Source organism: Camelus bactrianus, chromosome 5, assembly GCF_048773025.1.
Source record: "Camelus bactrianus isolate YW-2024 breed Bactrian camel chromosome 5, ASM4877302v1, whole genome shotgun sequence".
In the NCBI taxonomy this organism is placed as follows: domain Eukaryota; kingdom Metazoa; phylum Chordata; class Mammalia; order Artiodactyla; family Camelidae; genus Camelus; species Camelus bactrianus.
The window spans coordinates 104,634,493-104,653,404 of record NC_133543.1 but is presented as its reverse complement, the minus strand read 5'-3'; the positions used below and the strand labels follow the sequence as shown (position 1 = coordinate 104,653,404).

The 18,912-nt window shown below is 52.0% G+C and overlaps 1 long non-coding RNA gene across 1 annotated transcript; it reads right to left on the bottom strand.

Annotated features, from left to right (window-relative positions):
• Positions 1-1,586: 1,586 nt before the first annotated feature.
• On the bottom strand, positions 1,587-9,970 carry LOC141577775 (uncharacterized). The gene is made up of 4 exons (XR_012507252.1): positions 9,640-9,970; positions 8,414-8,603; positions 5,728-5,819; positions 1,587-3,703 (listed from the first exon to the last, which is right to left on the bottom strand). It is a non-coding gene; the product is annotated as an uncharacterized LOC141577775 (long non-coding RNA).
• Between the last annotated feature and the right edge of the window lie 8,942 nt (positions 9,971-18,912).

Genomic DNA, 18,912 nt, shown 5'->3' with positions numbered 1-18,912 from the left:
ACCTGGGACTCACTTTTGGGTTTTGCTGTCAACAGCTTACGTGCCGAGGGCTGGGGTGCTCATGGCCGGGCGGGTGCCCCGGCCGGGCGGGCGCCCCAGCCGCCCGCTGCCTGTCGGTGCCTGGGCACAGCTCAGCGGCCTGGGCCCCACCACCTGGGCATGGCCCCCCCTGAGGGCCCATCCGTGTCTCCTTCACAAGCCTCGCTGTTCTCTTCATTCTCACACCCCCATGACTCTCGAAACTGGTTCAGCAAACACAAAAGTGGAAGTTGTTTTCTGGCTACGCAAACGCTCCGATGATGACAGGAAGCTGTCCCTGTGGCTGCTCAGCCCCATTGGCGAGGTTGAGGAAACACAGATGGAGCAGAGTGGCTGTGACCAAGTGCCCCCGCACCTCCCGGCACCTCCCGGCAGGCTGCCAGCCCAGCCCGACCTCCGAAACACACCCCAGCTCTTATGGAAAGAGCTTGAGAAACGGCCCTTGTGGCTGCAAGACTCGGCCCACGTCCCCAGGGACTCTTGTGCCCACAGGCCTCCCTTGTCTGACCCTCAGAGAACGTCCTAAACTCGGTCATTTCTAGTGTCCGGGGTGGGCGCTGTCGGAGGGGTCTGGAGACGTGAGCACACCTGCCTCTTCCTGGGGCCGGGCCCTGATCCGTCCTCCCTGGCCGGTCCTCTCTGCGGCGGGGGATGCGGGTGCCCACACTCGCCTGCACCTGGGGGTTCAGGAGGCTCGAAAGACACAGTATGTGGGAAGACTCTGCCAACTGCTTGAGTCAGCGCGGCCAGACTACGGAAAACGGGGAGCTTGGTCGTTCTTGGGCACTTCCCGGGAAAATGAGTTCAACGCCTGAGATTCTTTTTAAAATTCTTATTTTCTGTTGACGTGTTGCTGATTTACAACGTTAGTTTCATGTGCACGGCAGGGCGACTCAGCCATACACATGCGTGTTTTCAGACTTTTCCCATTACAGCTCATTACAGGAAGCTGAGCGTAGCTCCCTGTGCTGTACGGTAGGTCCTTGCTGTTTATCTATTTCGTATGTAGTAATGCGTGTCTATACTCCCAAACTCCTAACCTGTCCTCCTCCCCGATTTGGGCGGAAATTTTAGAAGATAAAAGTATTATGTGCTCATTGTAAATAATTATTAAAGGACTAAAATAAATTTAAAACAAATCAAATGCCTGGAAACCCTCTGCTTACACTGGGCCCCTCTCATGCTCTCTTACGTTCACCTGGCCAGGCTTTCGTCTGTATCTGAACTCATTTCATACATGCTGGTATCTGAGTGGAGTTGCCGCCCGCGCGTTGGTGGGGCCCCGATGGGAGGACGCAGCTCAGGTCAGAGCCCACGCTCATTCACTCCCGACGCAGCCTTGATGCTCAGAGTTTGTCAGTCTCTCCTATTCCAATTTATTAATGAACAAACAACCCCCCCCCGCCCTGTGATTTGCTGAGCCGCTGGGTAGGCCTCGAAGTGCAGGAAGCTGATACTCTCATTATCAGCTCGTCCTGCGAGCAGGTCTGCTGGGTTTAGCTGCAGCTGAGCTCAAGCATGGACCACGGGGTTTCTAGAGCCAATGTATTCATTGTCTCTCTCTGACATCGGGGAGCCGTTTTCGACCTGCTGTGCAGAAGAGGGTTAGCGAGCAGGCCCGCCTGCCCCCTCAGAAAGGCTGGCCCGCGAGGCTGGCCGGGGCCGGGGGGGCTGGGAGGGCCCGGCTGCCCCTAAAGGTTGGTGCAAGTGTGGCTCGTGTGAGAGCCGCTTCCTCCTGGGAGTGGGTCCCCACCAGGCACGGGTGCCCGGGACCAGCCCCCAGGACAGCCCCGGGGCCCTGCGGGGTGGACGGCACCTCCCGTGTCACACAGCTGGTGGCGGGCACTGAGCGTGTCGTGTGCGGGGAGGGGGCTCTGGAAGCTCAGCCTGGTCCCCGACTTCTCCCCCCGCCCGCCCCGCCGTGCTCCTCTTCCTCTCACTGAGGCTGCCTTGTTCCCGCTCTCCGTCCTGAACGCAGCCTGAGTGCGGCCTCCGCTGGGTCCTGGGGGCCCCGAGTGAATCGAGCCCCAGTGGTCTTGGGGACCCTGACAAAGATGCCTAACTGACTTTTTTAAGCTCAGGGAGCTGACCGCTTTCCCTTAACACTGACAAGTCTGTGAGCAGAGCCGTGTTTCTGTCCTCCGTTCAACACACTTCTTCCTGGGAGAGGTGCGGACCTTTCGCTTCAGTAATTCACAGTTTTGTTTATCCCCCGTTTACTGACAGTCTCCTCTGTGTCAGCCGCGAGAGTAAGCGGTGATGAACGAGACGGCCCCGGGGAGGCACAGGCGCAGCTGTGAGCTGTGGCTCAGGGAGGTCCAGCACCAGCAGGGAGCACGTCCCCGGTGGGGACGGCGGCCTGGTGGGCTTTCTGAACCTGATGGGGAGAAGGGTTACAGGGCAGAGTGGGCCAGGCCCACGGATCTGGGCACAATCTGGACAGAGGAGGGCACATTTGGGGTTTATCCCGAAAGCCCCACAGCATCACGGACGTTACCTACAGCACTGACAGATCACAGCAAGGAATGTGCTTTGCCAGTCGGCCAGGAAAGGAAGGAGTCTCCGGTGTCTGGAGGGCAGAGGGCCCCAAACATGAGTGAGTATCAGAATCCCCAGACTTTCCCGCTCAGCAGGACCAGCCTGAGAATCTGCTCATCTGGCAGGAGACTCAGCAAGGAGCCGAGGAGGCCGGGAGTCCAGCGGATCCGCAGGACAGGAAGGCTCGGAGGGGATGGCTCTGGGGTCAGAGGCCACCTGACTCTAAAAGCCTGTGCTTGTGCCCCACCCTGGGAGTGCCCCACCCTGGAAGTCCCTCCAGCCTGGGGACCACTTGCTGGCCCTACAGGGACAGCGACACCCAGTGGCTGGACTGAGGCCCCACTGAGAACTTCACCTCTTCTCTCAAAACAGCTTTCTTGTCCTTCCTGACGGCAGAAGTGACCCAGGCTGGCTGCTGGGGGGGGGGTGGTGGTGGTGGGGGCGGACTACAGGAAGGTCTGAAGAGGACCACCCCCCTGGCCCAAGGTCCAGCCCAAGGCAGGGGTGAATCCGCTGGCGAGGCGCCGACTCTGCAGAGGGTCTGGGCGGGTGCCCGTGTCCCAGTGCCCACCTTCCCGCAGGGCTGTGCTCTGGGTGTGAGCGACGCGGCTGTGACCCCTGCAGAGTCTGTGGGGACAAGCCAAGGCAGCGACAGGAGACACGGGCACCGGGAGACAGCCACGAACTTAAAACATCTTCAGAGTCACGGCAGAAATCCTGCAAACAGACGCAGAAGCAGAGCACACGGCCCCGCCCCCACACCCGCCGTCCTCACTTGTCCTCGTTTCTCTGACCCGCCCCCGCCCCATGTTCACGTGTCCGAGCACCCCTCAGACGTTGTGTTACTTCACCCAGATCGCCAGCGGGCATCTAAAGGTATGGGCACTTTCTTACAAGGCCTCAGTGTCATCATTATACCTAACAACACTAAGGCCGGTTCCTTAGTATCATCTGATGGCCTGTCCAGAGGCAGATTTTTCCAATCGTCTAAAAGATGTCTTTTCAAAGTGATTTGTTAAGAGTTGGGATTCAGACTAGGTCCCGGCGACGTGTGTCACTGGGTGAAGGTCTCTTTTACTGGCCAGCAGTCTTCTCTCGCTTTGGTGGGAACGCTTCAGCAGGAGGCCTGTCCAAAATCAGATCCTGGCTCAGGAGGGCAGGGTGGGGCCCGAGACTCTGCATTTATAAGCAGCCTCACTGAGATGGAAAGCTCTGGGTCTGAAGGCCTTTGCTGGCTGCCCACTGCCTGGCCACCTGGCCAGCCTCCTCTCCCTGAATCTCTCCCACCCTCCCCAAAGCCCCCTGGGGCACAGACTTCCTGTCCCAGGGGCCTCTGGGCAGAGGGAAAGGATAAAGGGGGCATGACAGGAGGGTCACCATTCCCCGGGGCCCAAGGCCACACGTGATTTCCTGGTGGAGAAGGTGAGAGGGCCCCGAGAAGGGCCCTCGTGAGTCAGGAGATGTCCCCTTCCTCTGTACAGACCCCTCCCCTCAGGCTCCTTTCGGAGGGCCCAGCTCAGACCTTCACCCAGCCATGCTGGAAGCCCTGGGGGCCAGCTCCCAGCCTGGATGCCTCCTCGCCTCTGCCCTGCGCTGGAGGGGGTTCTGGGAATGTCAGCTCATGCCTGCGGGGCTGCCTCTGCCCCCCAGATCTGGCGTGCGGGGTGGGGGTGACTGAGGTCACAGGCCTCCTGCTGACCTCTCCCCGTTCCCCTGCACCCAGGAAGCTGGGCTGGGGCTGCCGAGCTCCTGAGACACCAGACGTGGCTCAGGAGGTGCAGACAAGGCTGGGGGGGGGGGTGTCAGGGCCATCGGGAGCCTGAGAAGATAGTTGTGCTCACTGTCCCTCCAGGAGCACAGCTTGTGCTGTGGGAGGAAGACCTAGAGGGGACTGGGGCCCCTCCTCTGCCGGATCCGTCTGGGAAGGGCTGAACCTAAAAGCCCAGGTGGGAGGTGGGATTCCTGTATGTTCTAGAAGCCCAGCATGCGGTGAGCAGGAACTGGGTCTGCCCGTCCGCGGTGCTCTACAGAACTTAGCTCAGCCCATCCCGGCTCCCCTCGAGGAAAGCAGGCTTTAAAATTCCCCATGCATGGATGGGAACACTGAGGCATGGCGCAGGGACGTGACCGGCCCAGGGGCAGCTCCACGCACAGTGGGGAAGAGCGCGGGGCTGGCCTGGAGGAGAAGGGGCCTGGGCCCGCGTCCCCCCGACACTGACCCTGTGTGCACCCGCTGACGGACACCCGGAATGAGCTGGGGCTCCCCGCCCGCCGGCCCAGGTGGGCACGCGGAGGAAGAGGTGTCGGGTCATTCTGAGGGTGTGCCTGTCATCAGGGCCTCAGCCCGGCTCTCCCTGGGAGGTGGGCAGGTCTGCTCCAGCTCAGCCAGGGCCCTGGTCCCCCTGGGTCAGGCAAGGGCCGGTGCCCCAGGCAGACAGGACCTGTGTGGCAGTTCACAAGGGGGACTTACCCATCAGGGGCACCCTGCTAATCTTCATACCATTTCTAGTCGCATTCTGGCTCCTACCTCTTTTCCCCCCTTGTTCCCAGAATGTGACTCAGACCACAGGGCATCTCCTTCCGCGCTGATCTGTCCAAGAGAGCTCGCTCTCCGCCATCAGGGTCTGCACGGATCATGGCCTGATCTCTGGCTCCCCTGGTGTATGGCTGCCTCTGCTCCACCCTTGCCGGGATGCCCCCTCCAGAGGGCCCCTTCACTTCACAAATTGCACCGTGGGTTGGGGGAGTCAGGCTCCTGACTCGAAGCCATGGCTGCTTCCTGAGGAGGCCTGAATCCACAGGGCAACGTGGCCACAGGGACTGTAGCCCCACACCCGCTCCTGGGGACAGCTGAGCAAATGGCACCATGACCGGGGTGCGGGCTGGCCTCCTGTCTCCCTCACCTCTACTCCTGAATAACAAATAGGAAAGGAATTGATCCCCAAACTCCTTCCTCCAAGGTCAGCCTCTCTTCTGCCAAGATCCAAGAAAAGATTTAATTTCAGCCACTTTCGCTGCCAATTTTGTTTTTGCGAAGTCATCTTCTGACCTCCAAGTCTGAATTAAAGCCTCCCTGAGCTATGTTTTCTGGGGCTGAAGCGGGAATGAAGAGCCCCGTGGGGGCTCCTGCTGCCCACAGACCCACCTCACCTGTGTCGGAGGAATTTCACTCGCAGGTCGTCAGCACGCAGAGGGTCTCGGATGACTGATGGATCCTTCAGGAAAATAACTAGCACACCATCCTAAGCAGAGAAACACAAGTTCGGGGGAAAAAACACAGATGGAAGATACTGACTCTGAAAAGCATGGAGGTGGATGACCTTGAGTACAAAAACTCTGTGTTTGGGAAGGTAACCTAAGGGGTCTGCGGAAGCACCCCCGATGGCCCGTGTGAAGCAGGTGACGGGCAATGACATGACCAGTAACAGAAGGTCAGCTGGGTGAGTTCTGGGATGTTCAAGCCATGACGGCTGCAGCCGCGGAGCCTGGTAGAGTGAAACGGTGTAGGTATAAATCACCCGTCAGTGGGACAGAAGCCAAACGCAGCTGCACAGGCAGCGCCCAAAGCCGCGGTTCTCAGCCCTGCCGCCCGCGGGACTCAACCGAGGAGCCGTTAAAGCCGCCTGGGCCAGACGCCCCCACAGCTGCCCTGGCTCCATGAGGCTCGAGGGTGGGTATTGCTCACTGCTGCCCGGGGGTTCCCGTTGCTGCCATGGCTGAGATCCAGTGTCCCAACAAAGTGTCAGATGTCACCAAGGCTGCCTCTGTGGACTGTACCAGCCAGGGCTCCGCGGGAATTCACTTTGGCTTGTTTGAATGATAAGGGGTTTATTGGCGGTGCCAGTCCCCGCTCCTGATTGTTGGGAGGACTGAAGATGAGAGCCATCCCAGGCTTCCAGGAATGACCCAGAGCTACGTCACTGACCTGGGCCACCACCCAGTAGCCCTCTGTCTTCAAGACCCTTGTGAGTTTGTGGCAATGGTGACCGGGAAGCGGGGTTCTAGCCCTGCGGCCTCTGCAGGACAGGAAAGCACACAGGTTGGGCGTGCCGACGTGTGGGCTCTGCGTGTTTCTCCAGTTTAACGTCTAAGCATAAAAGACAGAGTGACACGGGGCACTAGGCCAAATGGAGACCCCAAGGATATCAGGGTCTTAGCCCTGTGAATGTCATCTTAAAAAGAAAGTTTTTGCAGGTGTATTTAAATGAAGGGTCCTGAGATGGGGACATTATTCTGGATTGTCTGGATGGTCCCTAGATGCCATCCCAGGGGTCCTGGTCCTTATAAGAGGGACAGATGGAGATTAGACACAGAGAAGGCAGAGGACGATGTGACGATGGAGGCAGAGATTTGAAGAGGCTACGATGTTGGCTCTGAAGATGGAGGAAGAGGCCACAAGCCAAGGAGTGCAGGACTAGAAGCCAGGGGAGGCAAGGATAGGGTCTCCCCTGGAGCCTCTGGAGGGACCCTGCCAACACCAACGCCTTGATTTTGGTGAAGTGAAACTGATGTTGGACTTGTGGGCAGCAGAACTACAAGGGGATAAATTCGAGTTGTATTTTAGCCACCATGTTTGTGAGAAGAGGTTACAAGAGGCCACTGGAAGCTCACACAGGTGGTTAAAGAGAAGTTGTCCCAAACGGCACATGCAAACCCACACACACAGACACAGTCACCACGTGGGAGTGTGGACCCCAGGCTCCTTCAAGCCCCACTCAGCCAGGACCGTCCCTGGAATGACCTCTTCCTGACTCCGGGGTGGGTGGGGGAGGGAGTCACCCAAGCAGAGGCCACCCCCAACTCTCTGCGTTCTCAAGGCACTTTTTTATAGCCTCATACTGCTTTGTAGTTTTAAAGTTTTTGGTTATTTGTTTTTCAAAGCATTTCAAATGCCTCCTTTTGCAAACACTCAAACATGCTGAGGCATCGATTTAACGTTCAGAGGTATTTCAATGTTGTGGATACAGATATACCGTCTTTTATGCATGTTGCAAACATTTTCTCCTATAACTGGAAGCTTTCATTCTTAGTTTAGATTTGAATCCGTCTGGAATTGTGTGTGTATGTAAAACAAGGAAGACACGGCATTTTACCTCCCCAGAGACTCTGCTCAACAAACACGGTTCAGAAAGTGGACTGCCTATTCCCTGCTGGTTTGAAATACCACCTTCATCACAAGCTAAATTCATTTGTATCTGTTTTACTTCACTTATCTTTTAGTCCGTCCCTTTGCCAGTACTGAATTATTGTAATTATCAGAGCTTTCAGATTGATTTGCCGAAAGATAGATAAATTTCCCTTAGTTAACTTTCCTTTGACATGTTTCAAGTTTTCCTTGCTATCCACTCTTACTGGTTTTGCCTAGATTAGCTTGAGAGTGAACTTAAGTTCCTAAAGTACTCTATTACGATTTTTATAGAAATTGCATTAAATTTATAATACTTAGTCTTCCTTTCCAGGAAAATAGTCTATCTCTCAATTATTCATGTAAATTTTATGTCATAACCTATTACAGTTTTTTTCTTATAACGAACTTGTCCACTTACTGTTAAATTTCTTCGTAGGTACTTACAAGTGTTTTTTGCTGTTGTGAATGGAATCTGTCTTTTATTACATTTTAAAATATCTGAAAGTTTTCAAAATCCATGGATCCACCACTAGATTTAAGACATGTTACCATTTTTTTCCTTTTGCTTCAGATCTTGTTTTGTTTTAATGGCAGCATTGGTGATTGAACCCAGGACCTCCTGCATGCTAAGCATGCACTCTACCACTGCTATACCCACCCCCCCACAAGATCTTGTTTTTTAAAACAATAAAATGTACTGATACTTACAGTAATCAAAAGAGTATGGTACTGGAAAAAGGAAAGATGAATGCATCAGAACAGAGTGTCTAAAAACAGACCCAACGCACATGGTCAGTGGTTTCTGTCAAGGGACCCAGAGTGGCTGAGCAGGGAAGGTAAAATTCTCCAGTGAGCGGTGCTCCAACAATTGGACATCAATTCAAGCTGCATCGTAGACCTGAAGGTAAAAGTGGAAACAACAAAACTGCTAGAAGAAAAGACAAGAGGAAATCTTTGCAGCCTCGTAGGCAAAGATTTCTCAGGACACACAGAAAGCACACACACACACACACACACAAAAGGTAAATAAGACCTCATAAAAATTAGACACTTCTGCTCATCAAAAGCATCATCAAGAAAATAAAGACAAAAATTAAATGTAAAAAAAAAGAAATGGGCAAATCACAACTGGTAGCAAATATTCACAGCACATACAGTTGACAAATGAGCTGTATCCAGAATGTGTAAAGAATCCTGCAACTTAATAATACAGAGCCAAACATCCAACATTTTTTTTAACGGACAAAGACTTGAGCAGACACTTCACAAAAAAAAAAAAAAAAAAAAAAAAAAAGATATACAAGTGGTCAGTAAGCACATGAAAAAGCTCTTAACATCATTATCATCAAGGAAATATCAAGGAAAAATATGATGGCTAAAATAAAAAAGGCTGACAATACCAAGTGTTGGCAAAAGCCGGAAGCAAGTGGAACCTCTGACACTGCTGATGGGAGTGGAAAATTGCACCGCAGCTTCTTAGAAAGTTAAAAACCTATTTTTCTATGCCCTTCTCGTTTCCCTTCAGTTTCAAGAGAAACTAAAAAGTGTGTCCCCCCGAAGGCTGGCACAAGAACGTTCGAGTCTTCCGGGTAACAGAGACCAGAGGCAGCCCAGAGGTTCACCGACGGGCAAACGGACAAGCAAGCCGCAGCACAGCCCCGAGCCGGGCCGCTTCTCCGCGGTGCGGGGTGGGCACGGCCGGTGTGTCCACGGCCGGGCGAAGCTCAGAACGTGCTGGAAGAATCCGCACCCGGAAGAGTCCGCCTCCGCTGACGGAGATTCCAGGGCCAGCGAAGCCGCCCCGATGCTGGGCGTCAGGTCCGGGCGGCCGCTGGGGTGGGGGCGGGCTGGGAAGGGACACGCGAGCGCTCTCTGGAGCGGCGCACAGCGGATCGCTCGTGGGGGCTGCTGTTGGGGTGGGCGGACCACGTTACCTTCAGAGAACAAGTCAGGGGCTGCGCCATGCTTCTTCTGCTTTAGAACACTTCAACTCGCAGATACCGTGTTCCTCGAGGAGGTGGGAGACCGCGGCCCGCAGGACACCCTGGGTCTGACCCCCAAGCGCGTGAGAGAGGTCAGGTCGCTGACGGTCTCACTTTCCCTCCGTTACTGAACCTCGTGCTGCCGCAGCACAACGCCGCACACGGGCCGGGGGTGCGGGGCTCACAGACCGCAGGCGGGGGCTGCGCGGCGGGCTCGGCGGCTGGTGGCGCCGCCTCCCGTCTCACAGGCGGCCCGCCTCTCGCGGCGTCCTCGGCGTCCTCGCGGGGCGGGAGCTCCCCGTCACTTCCCTGAGGGCGCCGACCCCACCCAGGAGGGCTCCACCCACCCGAGCCCATCGCGAGCCGGGGCCCCACCTCCTATCTCCGCCACAGCGAGGGGTTAGGGTCTCAGCGTGCGAATGTGTGGCGGGCGGGAGACGTAAACATTCAGTCTATAGCAAAAATCTTGGTAATTAATATTTCTTAGAAAGTTAGGAATTTTATTTAGGTTTTCACTTAGTCCGTAAACATTTAATTTAAAGTATTTTTCTGTAGTTATATCCTCTTCTCACTTTCAAAGAACCAATCCTTTTTTTTTCTTTCTAAGCTTAATTTTTGTTTATTTTCTATTTCATAACTTCAGAATTTATCTTAACTTCTTTCCGGAACTCTGTTGAGTTTTGTTGTTACTCATTACCTGGATTCTGAAGTTAACGTACAAGTCAGTCATTTGCAGTCTCTTGAGTTCTCAGCAAAGCGTGTAAGGCTTGCCTTTACCCTTTTAGTGCAGTGGCTCCATTGCACTGGCTTCCGTACAGTGCATCCCACTCTCATTCACTTCTAACTAGGGTGTAATTTCAGTTTAATTTCTTCACTTAATCAAGTAAGTTTTTTGTTTTTTTTTTTTAACTTCCGGAGTGTTTGATTTTGTCCCCCTGAACTTCTCTTGTTCACTTCCTGTCTCGTTAGCCGGGCTCAGAGAAAGATGACCAGTAGAGTGTCTTCTCTGAATGATGTACTGATATCTAGGGGGTCTGTGCCTGATGAAAATGATGTTGACGTTCTTGGGCTTTGGGGAAGGGGCAGCATGTACTGGGGAGGGTTCCCAGCAGGAAACTCACTGGGGTAGCTGCACAGAGTTTGTGTGGGTGATTTGCTGGGGGAAGGGGGCACGGCTGAGGACCCTCTGAGGGAGGGCGAGCCCCAGAAGTCAGGGACACTGAGAGTCTCTGTCTATCCTCAAGGGGACAGGGAGGGGGCCACACCAGAACCCAGAGGAGGTTGTATGGGAACCAAAGCCCTCAACAGGGGTCGCAGCCCATCTGGGCGGGTCTGAAAAGGAGACACTAGGGAAGACTGCTCCCACCTCACCCCAGCCCCCCCCCCCCCCTGCCCTGCAGCCTCCCGTGGACCCTCTCACTGGCTGAAACTAAACCAGAGCCCTAGGGACAGAGTGGGTGGGTCAGGTCTGGAGGGGGCCCTGCCCTGTACACCCCCGACGCTGCCATGGCAACACCTCTCCACTTCTCAGTAGGTTCCGGGGGAAGTGTCTGTCCTCAGTAAGACTGCAAGGCTGCTCTGGGCAGGATGGCCCATTCTGCTCAGCCCATGAGCCTTCACCAGCACCAGCACCTAGAAGCAGGCTGGACATCCTCCACGTCGGACCCCCAGAGCACCTTCTCTGGCCCCCAGCCCCTTCCCTTGGCTTTATGCACAGACAGAATCCATGCTGGGGTCACTGGGAAGCCCCCAACCTGCTTCCTCCCCATCCCCCATCCAGCTCAGGGTGGGTAGTGGGCATGTCCTGACCACTAGCCCTACCTGACAAGCAACACTGTTGTGATACAGAGAGGGAGGTCCTATGCCCTCACCCCACACGCCCAGACCCAGCTCAGAGCCTGTGAGGTCTTTGTGGATCCACAGAGGAGAGAAAACAGTGGCCGGGTCAGAAGCGGGTGTGTTGGGGACTTTGACTGACCTTTAAAGAGTCAGCACTTCCATCTGCTCTGGGCACTAAGGGAGCTGCTGGAAGCAGCTGCTCAGTGGACATGGGCCCCCACAATGGGCTCTGGCCCCAGCCCAGCCGCCGGCTGCCAGCTGCTGCTGGCCAGACACTGAGTCAGCAACTGGCTGTCAGGCACCCCACGGGCAGAGCCCAGCAGAGCTGTCCACACGCAGTGCGGCTCCCCTCAGGGCCTCCCAAGCCAGAAGCCCAGGGGCCTGTTCACTGGGGCCTCGCCAATCTCCAGCCCTTGACTGGGTGTGGATCTCCCAGCTCTGTGCTGGGTTTCCAGATCTGGGCCCCAGAGATGCCTCTCTCTGGCAGGTTGTTTCATTTCTTCATAAAATTTGATAACATTGGTCCTGCCTCCTGGTGGTTCTGCAGTGAAGTGAGACTGGGAATTGCTGAGGGGCAGAACGTGTGTTCCGACACATTCAGACTCCCGGGCCACATCCCAGCCCTGCTGACTTTCCAGGGGAGGAGTTCAGGGGTCCGGCTAATAAGAGCCCCCATGAACGAAAGCCTGGAGTGGGCCAGTCACTGGCATTAATAAAACAACTGGCACTGGTTAGTGACTGGCATCCAGGAGCCTGTTTCCTACCAACGGCTGTCTCACCCTCTGTGGCTCTGGCCCCTAAGAAGCTAGAAGGAGTCGTGGAAAGGGTGTGCAACCAGGGGTCTGGCTCAGGCACCCCTGACCTTCAGGGGCCTTTTCAAGTCTGTCAGACTTGGTTTCCTCGTCTGCAAAATGAGGTGATAACTGTACCTCCCTGGGCAAGGGGATGTGCGTAGACAGCTAGTTATTCAAAAGTAAGCACATTCTGCATCATGAGACAAACCCTGGTGGGGTCCAGTTTACTGGCGCGAGCCAGAAGCAGCTGTCCGTAGGGGGCTTGAAGCTCTCCGCCTGGCTGCCCCTCTGTGTCCCCATGTGCTCAGCCTCAGACGGCCCTCAGGTCAGCCCAGTCGAGAGGCCCAGACCTGGGACTTGAGTCTTTGGCCAGTTCCTGGACCCCAGCCCCACTGCATATGCTGGGCCTCCTTCCCCTGTACCCAGGCCAGTGGCTGGTGTCGGTCTCCACCTCATCTCAGCAGCCCGCAGTCACGCAGGAATCCTGCCTGCGCTGTTGCTGAGATGCCTGCACATGTGCTGGCCTACCAGCCTGCAGAGTCTGTGCCATGTTCTCCTGCCCAGGACTGCACCCGGGCAGCCTGGTTCTCAGACAATTTATACACTGCCTGTTGGCTCAGTGGCTTTGTTCTTCCCCGAACCCCAAGGAGGATCAGGCCCACTTTAAACACAACAACTTGAGACTCTCAGAGGATGAAACAAATGAGAACTCAGAGGGTGGGAAGGTTCCATCAGCGGTGAAAGCAGGAAGGCTGCATGGAGGAGGCATCCTAACACAACTTCAGAGGATGAGGATTCTCAGTTTTAGGGAAAGGCTGCAGAAGCTGAAGAGAAAGTGTGACTACAGGGTGAGCCATGGTGTAGCTAGGCAGATGCCCAGAGCGGATCGGCAGGGACCAGGTGGGCAAGGGGGCTTTGGCCAGATGGGGGAGCTCTGTGGGCACAGGATGCAGGTCCAGATCAGGGAAACTGTACCACACAGGTCACCCTTGGGGCCTGGACCTGCTAGAACCGGATGTTCAAAGTTGGGAAGAAAAGTGTCCTGGCTGGGCCAGCAGGATCCTGCCTGGACACCAAGGTGCTGGCTTGGAGCAAGTCCTTCCCCCTGTCTTCCCAACCTGGCCTCAGTTCCCCCATCTGTAAAACGCAGAAAAGGGCTTAATGGCGTTAGATCTGGGGTCCCATAGCGATGCGGCGCGAGCCCACTGACCTCTCCGCGGCCCGGCCCCACTTCAGGGTCCGGCCCTGCGCCGCGAGGGGCCGTCTCACCACAGAGGCACCAGCACCTCTGTCCGAAGGGATGCGCGGCCCAGCTCCAGGCGCCATGCTGGACACGCCCACCGTTGCTGTGGCAACGGCTTTCCCCTGCGGCAAGTAGAGCCCGGAACTTGACTGCAAGGGGTTGCCACGGCAACCGGTGGGCGGGGCCTCGAATGAGTCGGGCCTCCAGTGGAGCTGGACCCGCGTGGGCTGGACCTCATGTAAAGTAGACCTACTGTGACCACTGCAGGGCGGAGGGGTTGGGCAGAGGAGCCCGGGGTTCAGGCCGTGCAGCATCTGTCACGTCCCACGTGTCTGCTCAAACCCCCAAGGCTCCCACCCAGCTCCGTAGCAGCCGCACATCCCACCACTCCCCTGTCCGGCTGTGGCTTCTTTTCAGGAGCCTGTCTTTTTACTGCATCATTAATTAATTAATTCATTGTCTCTGGTCTCTGCCGATTTGATTTTCTTTTTTCTATTAGGCATCGCACTGATTCCTCACTAAGCATTTCTATTTACAATTCTGGAAAAGTCTAAGCCAGTATTTCTGCAAATACAGTTTGCGTGACTCTATTCCTCCTTCTGGAATCTCAGGAATCCCTCTCAAGCACAGGTCACAGGCTCCCACCTGGCTCCCTGCTTCCCCTGACTTCATCACCCATCCTTGGCTTTTCTGCTGAGCCCTGGCCTCGCCTATACCTTGGGCGCCTGCCAGGCAGAAGACTCCACACAGCCCTTTTCCTCTCAGATTTGCTCAGATGGCTCAGACAGGTCCAGGACCCAAGGGTGATCCGTGTTGGACAGTGGTTTTCCTGACCCGGACCTGCCATCCTGCCCACGGAGCTCCTTCAGCCGGCCCCCGGACCCAGCCTGCTCCCCTGGTCCCCTCTGCTCCTGCTCAGGTGCTGTCCAGGCATAGCCAGCCTTGTCTGTTGCAGGGACTCCCTTCGGACGTAGCTGCCAACGCTTGGTTTGTGGCTCCTGGGTTGTTTGTCGTTTCTGTTTGCAAGCTCGGTGGCTGCAAGCTTGTGTGTTGAATTCTGTGATGTATTGTTCTACAACTTTTTATTAGGTTAAAGCATTTGAAATTACCGTTTTTCATGATCATAAATAATTGACCATCAGCAATTTCATGCAACTTAACCTATTATGTGGAGTGCCTGGGGTCTTTCTACACTGCTCAGCCTTATGGAAGGCTATAGCTCTGATAGGATTTTTTTTAAACTTGAAAATTTTTAATGTGGTTTTATTAATATTGTAAATGGCACAAAAAAAAGTAAAAAGTGAAAATGGGTCTTAATTTCTACTCTTAAATAGTGCCATTGACATACAAAGGTATACCTGAATACGACTAGGAAATCCAAACTATATATAAAGACTATATAATCTTTAATATGTATAAATGTATACGTATATATATTAAAAATGAATGCCTCCTTGACTCCCCCCACCAACAGTAGACCCAGCCATGGCAAACACCGCTGTTTCTTGTGATTCTTCTCTGGAAAAAAAGTGCGACTTATTATGCACACTCTTCTGTGCCCCTTGTGAATAATTTAACAAAGATCCCAGTGATCTTTCCACACCAGGACGTAACTTTTGAGACTCATTCTTTTTGGTAGCATCAGAGAAATCACGCCTATATACCCCAATGCATTGAAACAGTGCTGATGGGTGAAAACCTTGGTGATCTTGTTTCTCGGGAAAATTTTTGTGTGTAAATACCATAGGCAAATTTCTCTCGCCGTGGGATTATTCAGTCAAGGAGAGGGGCACTTTAAGTGCAGACACATTCCAAGAACTTGTACCACTTGGCCCCAACCACAGCCATCGTGTAGAGGGGCTCATTGCCCCGCACCCTCACCACGCTGGACATCATCAAACATTTAAACAGATCAGAAAAAGATCTCACCGTTTTGATCTGCTTTTCTCTAATTATGACTAACTTTGTTTATTGACCCATTTTCTTCATGCTTTTCTTCCTGTAAAGTGTCCCTTCCAAGTCTCTGGCCATTTCTTTGATGATTACTTACATTTTTGGCTATTCATCTGCATAAGCTTTTTATACCTTTAGGAAGTTCCCTCCATTTTCATGTATTTTGAAATACCTTTTCCAGGGTCGAGTTGGTCTCTCAGCTTTGTGCCTGATGTTTGGGCCATGCAGGTGTTTGATTTTTGTGTCGTCCATCAGTCTTCCTTAGAACAATCAGATGTACCCCGACTTTTCACACCAGGATACTGGCCACATCCACTCACACTTCATTCTGGTTCCCTGAAGTTTCATCTTTTACAAATAAATGTTTACTCCATTGGAAATTTACCTCAAGATAAATTTTCACTCATCCTGTCAGTTTTCTAGGTAGATGAGTGCATCGCCTGTCGTGTTAGGTGGGACCCAGCGTTACATATTTCCCACAGTGTCCTACATCAGTTATCAAATCTTCTATTTCCTCCAAAATTTTTGAAATGATACTTCATCATAAGCTTTTGACCTATTTCCTTTTAATACTGGCATCTTTTTAATTAGAATTTCATATTTTTCCTAATAGAACAAATCCTCCTCATTCCGTTTCTTTTTAACAAATTCCCTGATTAGTCTTGCATGTCTGCTTTTCTATGCAAACTTCTGAGGCTATTTTAACTGAGATAGCATCCAGAGTGTAGCTTAAATTTAGGGAAAATGGATATTCTACAGTATCACCTCTCGCTTTCCAAGAGTACACCATGCTTTTCTACTAATTTACCTTTTAATGGATTTTCAAAGTTTTCCTTTATAACTTGTTTATAAATGAGAAACCTGCACATTTCCTGCTCTTCCTGGGCATTTCACCCTCTTCGGGCATCGTGGCTGGAGTCCTCCACTAGAGGCTTTACCTGGTTATTGCTTGTTTCTATGGAAACTGTTGCCTTCTTGGTGATAATTTTTCTTACCTTCCCCTGTCTTACTGTTTCCCAGAGCTTTTCACTCGTCCCGTCAGTTTTCTAGGTAGATGAGTGCATCATCTGCAAGTATTGATAATTTCTTTTTCTAGTTTCTTTTTGTTTGCTTGTTACAATATTTTTACCTTTCCCCCCTCATCTGTAATTGCATTGACTGGTGCTTCTGAGTAAAACAGACACAATAGTGCACATCCCTCACTGCAATGGGAATTCTTTTGCTATTTCACCATTGCAGCTATTGTTTGTATCGGGCTTGCCGTGTACCCAGCCCTGGCCCCACATTTCGCACAGGAATCCTCACCACTGCCGTTTGAGGTTGGTACTGATCTTATCCCACCTTCGGGAGAGGTGACAGACATAGGGGCTAGTGAACTTGCCCAGAGTCACAGCTGATGGAGAGTGAAGCGGGACACTAATCTGAGCTGCCCCTTGGCTAGACTCATAAGAGACTCTGCAGGGCTGCTTTTTCCTTGAGTGAAGGAAGAAGTCATCTTTCCCTAAAGGGTTTAGTTATTTGCTTTTTAACCAGAGACGCATGGTCGTTTGGTCCTTTTCAGCTTCTTCTAAAACCATCCTCTTTCTTTTTATGCTGTGACTTACTGGAATGGTAGATTATATTGATGGAGTCCTTAATATTGAACCACCCTTGCATTCCAGAGAATTTAATCAAGGTGTGGGATCATTTTAATGTTATTTAGGTTGCAAGTGGTGTGTGGCTCCCAGTCTCTGAGGTGACCTCCTTTCCACACTGCAGTGAAGTGAAAGCAAGGAGGTCTGTTACACTGACCTGAGATGTCGGTCTGATCATCTTTTCAAGATCTGTCTGCAGGGAGAAAGAAGGGCAGCAGCCCCCAGCTGGAAGCAGACAGACTCCTGGACCTCTGTTCTAAACATGTCAATTTTTACTGATTTTCCTTTATTTACGAAAAAAAATCCATAATTTCTCCCTCCACCCTCATCTTTCCAGAAGCTGTTTGGGCTCCACAGGGGTGTGAAGCCCTTACTTGCATGCTAACAAACTCACCAGATACATTTGAAATGCAATCCAAGTGGACATTTTCAAACCAGAGGTGTCATAGTGAGTGGTGACAAGGTGGAGTGCACAGCTGAAAGGAGACGCCAACATGCATCTCAAAAGGCGGCCAGGCGTGTGTTGGAAGAACCCAGGGGAGTGTGCTATTCCAAAGCTAAAACATGGAGGATCTGGTTGTTAATCCAGACATTTTGATGGTGGGGAGGGGCACTGATGCTAGCAATCCCAAAAGAAAAAAAAAAAGTTAAAACAAAGAAGGAAATATTTGAAAAACAAAGGAAACGATTTTTCCAGAATTAAAGAAAAACAACCTCAGAATGAAGGGCTCATAGACAGTCCAGCAGGAGACAAAAAAAAAAATACACACACTGTAAGAAGATTCTAGAAGCATCCTGAGAGAAAGAGCATGGAACTAGAACCCAAGAAACACTGGACTTCTCAACAGCATACAAGGAGACCACAGAGTCACATTCTTTTAAGTATCGAGGAGACAAACTTTGCACCTGGAGTTTTATATCCAGAAAAATTCAAAGTATAATGAAAAATATTCTCAGAGATACAAAGCTTTAGAATGTTTTCCACCTCAAGACCCACGTTAAAAACTACCTTGTATTTCATGAGTAACACAGATGCAGAAGACTCTTCAAGAGGTATGGACACTATGGATGACCAAGTTTCTCGGAGGGTGTAATAATCGTCTTAAACAGAAATGAGTACCAAAGGAAAGAGACAGCGTATACCCCACAGTAACTCAGAACTAGTAACGCCAGACAGCCTCAGTAGTGCTGAGGAGTGAGGAATAAATGACCAAGCGCATGTACTTGAATGCTAGGGAGAATTCGTAACTACAGAGTGCATAGGGTTAAAAAAAAAAGAAAAGATAGAAATAGGGTCTTAAATAAGGGCAACTGCCATAAGAAGAAAAATAAGAATAAAGATAAACCAGCAGAAGAAAATTCACTGTACTCAAAGAGAAATAGGAGCCAATATATGCAGTAAACGGAAATTTTCAATAAGATGGCAAAAATAAGTCTCAATATAACAGTACTATACATGCGAGTGGGTTGAATTCCAGTTAAAAGGTGGGAACAGACTAGATTTTAAAATTCTAACAATGGGTTGTCTAAAAGAGATACACTAAAAAAAAGATACAAGAATTTTAGAATAGAAAAGTTGGCAAAAGACATACTAACCAACATGGACCAAAGGACACTGCGTTGACTTCTTCATGTATGACATTCAAATTTAAAGCAAAAATAAAAAATGAAAAAACCCTACCACAGTAAAGTTGTCATAAAAACAAACAAACAAACAAATAAAAGAAAGACAGACAAACCCAACAACAAAGGACGTCACATG